Source organism: Lupinus angustifolius, unplaced genomic scaffold (genome assembly GCF_001865875.1).
Source record: "Lupinus angustifolius cultivar Tanjil unplaced genomic scaffold, LupAngTanjil_v1.0 Scaffold_473, whole genome shotgun sequence".
Lineage (NCBI taxonomy): Eukaryota > Viridiplantae > Streptophyta > Magnoliopsida > Fabales > Fabaceae > Lupinus > Lupinus angustifolius.
The window spans coordinates 29,119-36,305 of record NW_017727857.1 but is presented as its reverse complement, the minus strand read 5'-3'; positions in this window follow the sequence as shown (position 1 = coordinate 36,305).

The window sequence follows — 7,187 nt, the reverse complement described above, 5'->3', positions numbered from 1 at the left end:
CACGCTTGTCTGGGGGCAATGGAACAAGCTCCCAAGTTTGGTTCTTCTGTAAAGACTCCATCTCCTCCATCATGGCACCCATCCATTGTTCTTTCTCCTGACTGTTTATAGTCTCTTGAAAGCTACATGGATCTCTTGAACTGATATGGAGAACAACGGAAGCTATATCCTCAAAGTCATATCTCTCTGGAGGTTTGATAGGACGTCTATCCCTGTCTCTAGTAAGTAGATACTCCTGCACACCTGAACTCTCTGCTTGAGAATTATCATGTTCTTTACTTGAACTAATGCATTTTTCCTTGCTTTTATTCACATGAACCATTTTATTGCTCACTGGAATCATATTTGATCACAAAGTCTCTCCATTTGGCATGGGCACCTCTGCCAAAACTAACTGTTTCATCATGAAATCTTCATCAAACACTGCATCTCTGCTCAACACCACCTTTATGGAAATTGGATCCTAGAACTTGAACCCCTTCACACCTTTGGTATATCCAATGAAGATACACCTCTTTGACTTAGGATCAAGTTTAGATCGTTCATCACTGGGTACATGTACATAAGCATGACAACCAAATATGCGTAACATATTATAATTGATTGGGTTACCTGTCCATACTTCTTCTACAACTTTACCATCCAATGAAGCCCGTGGTGATCTATTGATGACATAATCCTTTGGAAAGTCCAGCATTCAGTCTCATACATCTGGCCCTCTCTGTAAGAGTTCTATTCATCCTCTCTGCAACACTATTATGTTGATGAGTCTTCTTCACTGAAAAGTGTCTCTGAATGCCATGTCCCTCACAGAATTTCTGAAATTGTGAGTTTTTGCACTCCGTACCATTAATTGACCTCATGTATTTGATTTTCCTACCAGTTTGGTTCTCTACCTCTGCCTTCCAAACTTTGAACTTGACAAAGACTTCTGACTTATGCTTCAGAAAATATACCCAGACCTTACGAGAAAAGTCATCAACGAAGATAACAAAATATCTAGAACCTCCTAAGGATGCTTCCTGAGTGGGTCCCCATACATCAGTGTGGACATAATCTAGAATGCCTCGAGTCCTGTGTTGGCCAGCCTTGAAACTAACTCGTGTTTGTTTCCCAAGCACACAATACTTGCACAAATCTAGCTTGCATTTGCTGACTCCCCTCAACAGTCCTCTTTTGCATAGTTCTGTCATACCACGCACACTCATGTGTCCCAAACGCATGTGCCATAATTTTGTAGCACCATGGTCTGAATCTACTACGATCTCTTCAGCCACTCCAACAACTCCACCTAGAACTGTTCTCCCTAACAACTTGTAAGTATTTTTGCAGTCCTTTTACCCTTCATCACAGTCAGAGCACCTTTGCATACTCGAAGAATATCACTGTCCCCATCAGCTCTATAGCTAAACCCTTTGGCATGCAATGTCCCCAAAGAAACCAAATTTTTCTTCAAATCTGGTATGTGCCTAACCTCATATAATGTCTTCACTACACCATCATCCATCACAATTCTGAGTTCTCCCATACCAATAATTTCACATGCTGTATTATTTCCGAGATACACGAAACCAAAATTGTCTGTCCTATATGTGGTGAACCATTCTCTGTTTGGCGTCATGTGGTGGGAACAACCAGTGTCAAGTATCCACTCATCTGTACTATAATTTGATGATACAGATAGTAGATCAACTTCACTATTGTAACTAGAGTCATCTTTTTGTGCAACATTTGCAGATGTAGATATTCCATCTTTCCCCACCGGCTTGCTAGGACTCCATTCATTGGGACAATCCTTTTTGTAATGCTTAGTGTATTTGCACTTATAGCACCCTACTAGTGTTGTGCCCCTGTAATTTGGTCTTTTCCCTTTGGCAGGACCTCCTCTACCTTGTCTCCTCCCACGCGCTTGGCTCCCTTTCACATACAGATCATCACTCTGAGACCCTTCACCTACATTCTGTCTTCTTTGAGTGTGGGACAGAAATGCAGATGTGATTTCATCCAGTTTGATTGAGTCTTTCCCGTACGTCAATGTTGTCATCAAGTGTTCATAGGAATTTGGCAAAGAACACAGTAATATTATTGCTTTGTCCTCATCATCAACCTTCACATCAAGTTTCTGCAAGTCATTGATCACTTGATTAAAATTGTTGAGATGTTGTGGCAAATCAGCACTTTCCTGCATCTTCAGGCCATAGAGTCTATGTTTCAAATACAAATTATTTGTTAGAGACTTGGACATGAACCGCTTCTCTAATATCTCACATACCTCTATTAGTGACGTCAGATCTATTATTAGCCACTGATGCACATAATCTCCTGGATTTTCATAGTTGAATGCAGTTGCTATAATAGCATGTCCACAAGGCTACCCAATTTTTTTGGTGGAATTAGATTAGGGAAGGGTTTTTGGGATTATGTTTCGAAAATTGAGATAAGGTTCAATCATACAACTCATGTGAGAATCGTGCCAATTTAAAGGTGTAGATTTGTGGTTTAGTGTTAAAAAACTAGAGATACCATCTAGCTCTTCCGTCTTTCTTGTGTTTAAGTAAGAAAATGTTTAAAACAACATTATTTTGTGCCTACGTTTTTAAAATATTACTGACTAAAACAACGTTGTTTCCATTACCGAGTTACATTTTTCCAGCGTAGAAAATCGAGGAGTATCCATGTGTAGAAAAGGAGACATGTCAACCATGATATTATCGCTAACAAAGGCGAGTATTGATAGAATGACTAACGTGGGTTACAGTTTACAAAAGTAGAGACTGAAATTATAATTAAAATTTACTGGGGACCAATTTGATATGCAATAAATTATAAAAGAAGAAAATGAGTGCTTACATTAAAAAATAAAAATTGAGTAGAAAATTATTAAATGAAGGAATTTGGTAAGAAATTTTTACTTCTTAGCATTTGTGTTGGGAATATAACAATAACTAGCCAATAGCACCTGGGCAATGTACAATATATTTTTATTTGTTTGATATTGTTGTTTATTTAAATTTTTATTATGTTGGTAAAAATACCAACCTAATATAACTAAGGTATTGCTTGTTGTTGTGTAAAATAGCATAGCACATTGTATTATTTATTTTATATTAACTTGATTTGTGAAAGTGATAATAAACAAAATTATTTGAATTATAATAATAATTTTAATGAATAAAAAATATTTTAGTTAACACCACTATGAAGAAAGCCTTCCTTATGTCTTGGTATGGAAAGGAACTAGAAAGGTGGGCATATTAGAAATTAGGGCTGTTCATATTCAAATTGGATTGATTTTTACATAAAAAAAAATCATCTCATCCAAAGACATAAATAACATATAATTTAGATTGGTTTGATTCATCTACATGAAAAAATTCGATCAAAATTTATATACATTTTTGGTTTGGTTTGGTTCAAAATTTTTAATAAAAAATAACAATTCCAACATCCTATCAAAATATCAAGTTAGTATAAAATATATGTCCATCCAAAATAATAAGTTTAGTATGTTTTCAAAGTGTCAAATCCACGTAAAAAATCATTAAGTCTATTCTAAAATTCATCAGATCAAGTGTGATTTAGGCAAACATTTAATTGAATGTTAATATTATCTATTTGAACTAAAAATAAAAATGACAATGGGAAAATAAAAACAATGGGAAAATAAAACACTAGGAAAGCAATATCAATAACAATAAAAAAGAAAGTGTTTAACAATAAACATGCAATATCACTATTATGATATAACTCCATCATTTGGAAATGGGAGATATCTATACTTCAAGTCAATGATATTAGGGTGAGACCTCTGATTGGTTCAACTGCTAACCAAATTTGTACATAGTCTTGGTTTAAATAGTAAATCGAAGGAGAGGTTTAACCACTTTGGAACATATAGAAATCCATGTCTGACCAAGTTAGATCAGGTTAATGAGAGAATCGAACTGGACAATTCACTTAATTTTTTAAAGAAAAAGAAAGAGACAATACTTCAATGTTCAGCTTCATTTTAATAAAAAAAAGTAAAGAGGTATTACTCCAATATAATTTATACATAATTATTAATTATAATTATGCATTTATATAGTTATATATTTATTAATATACATTATTTATGATGTTATCTAATCTGACTAGTTAGTTTAACATGTTAAACCTTATATTAGATTTCTTCCGATTTGATATCATTTGTTAAAGTTTCGGATAAAAGAAAGTTTTCTAATAAATATTAATATTTATCGCAATATAGCACACAAAAGCTAACTGCCATTGGTAAGAGAGTTTCTAATGTTAAGGTTTAATCTCAAAACCAATTAGCAAATAGATGGGTAGGTCAACAGATATTTAAACCATATCTAAGAGAAATACACTAACGATGTGAGACTTATTTCCCAACTGCCCCGTCCACAGAAGCATATAGGTCAGACCAGACAAAGGGGCATGGCGAAGCAAACTATCTCTTAGAGTCAACCACGCACCCATAAGATCCTATCGTCGGGCCTCACACATAAAGTCAACTAGCACGTCTGACTTTCGACCATGCCAATAGATTAGGGACAATTATTCCTTCTCATTCCAAAAAAGACACGTCACGATTGGACAAGAGTGATCATTGTCAACCCAAAATCGAACAAGCTAAGACGAATACATCCTAACCTCCCTCAAGCCTTGGTCAGTTAACCGGGCGATCTAGAAGGATACGTTATTAACCAGGCAAACATAATCGTACAAGAGAGACCAGTTTTGACACCCCTCTACTATGCCACATGCACGAGACTGTCACGTCGTCTGAACAACACAAACATATGCTATAAGTTGCATGCTACATATGTGCTACTACACTTTTTGTCAGACGACAAGATAGGCCTACAGTATGACTACTTAACCTATTATATGTCATAAGTTAATTATACATGGAATATGAAACTTTCAGAGCCATCTGACACGGGAAAGCTACCTCTGATGGTCTAGAGCAGTCCCAACAAAGCCATTTGGTCAGTTAGGCCAATAACAACTACAAGGGAATATTCGTCAGATTTCTCTTGATATTATTTTTTTACTCTTAGTCTTGCATTTTGCATTCTCATATCTCTCTCATATCCTGACTTGAATGTCGGAAAAAGAACATACACCAAGATCTGCTAGCTCATCACCTTCTTTAGATTCAACACTAATGAAGAGCAAATTAGGCAGTAAGCCATCACCAAGTAAGGAAAATAACTTGACCAACAAGAATCAACATCTGCAATATAGGAGCATGTCACTGTCATGGAGTCGAAGAAGAAAAACACGCAACCCTTTATGAATTTGATCTCATGAATGTGAGTTCTTCAGTGGAACAAGGTGAACATGAACATGACAACAAGCATCAAGGAATCTTCTCCAAAACTGAAGTAATCATCAAATATGGTCCTTTGCATGTGCTGATGATGATGGATTCAAATGCACGGCCCTTTGCATGTGTCTGCCAGGTTTTGGTTATAAAGCAAATTAAAGCAAGAAAAGTAGAAAACAAAGTTATGGATCATCATGTTGATCCTATGACGATGTCTAGCACATTTTCTTTTGAAAACTTTAAACATAATTCAGGCATTGCCAATGAGAAGAATGAGGATGAGTCCATAAGTTCTTATTTTGAACTACCAATATCTCATATGTTCAAATACAGTGGTGATGGACATTAAAGGGGATATCATTTATAATTTCTTGTTATGTTTTTTGTATGGATTGAAAAGATATCGAGAGCACAATAATTATGGTATTGTTGTAATTTTGTTACTATATTAAGTTCTTCATAAGATGATATTGAAAGAGATAATGGGTTGTTGTAAAATAACAAAACTACTTCCCTTCATATTTACCTGATTTCAGAAATTTTTTATTTGTCCCATTTAAAAGTTCAAAAGTGTATCAACTATTACTATTTTTAAATCTATATTCTTATGTAATACACTATCTTAATATATGTAATTTATATAAATCAACTATTTATTATATATATTTTTAATACGGTAGATAAATATAAATGGAGTGAGTACATTTTTTACAAACGAATTTCTGTTAAATTGTGTCTAATTTAATTGAATATAATTTCCCATGCGCGTAAAAGCCTATATAAAAAAATATTTAGTAATTGCATGGAGTCTATTTATTTTCGTAGGAGTTATAAGTATGGCTACCCACTTACCAATTAATAAAAAACTCAATGTAATCACATTTTGATGATTAATGAAATTTGAGTGTTTCTACATTTTGACAGCTTCTAGTTTGAGTAATGAATATCACATGCCTCATTTTTTGTATTTCATTTATATATGAATTCAATAAAAAAGTGACACTTAAGTAAAAAAATATTATTAGTTGTAGAATTGAAGATCATATGTCCCATTTTTAGTGTGAATTTGGTATTGGTACAATTAAAAATGACATCTAAGTGAAAAATAATTCATAAAAATATAAAATGATGTTTATATTACTTGGTGAAATTAATTGATTTAGAATATGAAGATAGAATTTTTTGGGACATGTAATCTTTGGATACACATCTGTTGTCCCACACTTTGTGTCATTTCATACGTCATGCGCTTGTGATTAGTCAGAAAAATACTTAATAATTAAATTTTAATTTAAATATATTTTTCTGACCAATCACAAATGCATGACACATAGAGTGGCACAAAGTGTGAAACAGCAGATGTGTAACTGTAATCAATGTTATTAAAACCAGTTCGGACCGGCCGGTTCAACCGGAGAACCAACCAGTCTCATAACGGGTACGAAACAAGTGTTGTGCCAGCTAAGTATCAAAACCGGTGTGAACCGGTGAAAAACTGGTGAACCGTGTCAAAACCGGTGAACCGGCCGAAAGTTGATTGAACCGGCCGGTTCATACATGTAATTTTAAAGAACCCCACATAGGCACATACCACATAGAATTAGAAGATGATGATGATGTACAACTAATAACTATTTTATTTTTTATTTTTTTTATACATGTAATGTTTTTTATTGCATTATCAGTTTTGGTTCTATTAACTAATTTATTTTATTGTTAACTTGTACGAAAATTGATGTATGAAAAAAATGATATTGTTGTAGATCAATTAAATTTAGAAGATGATGATGATGCAATGTGAACCTAGTTGAAGACAACATTAGTCAAGCTTTGGACTTAAATGGTGAAGAAA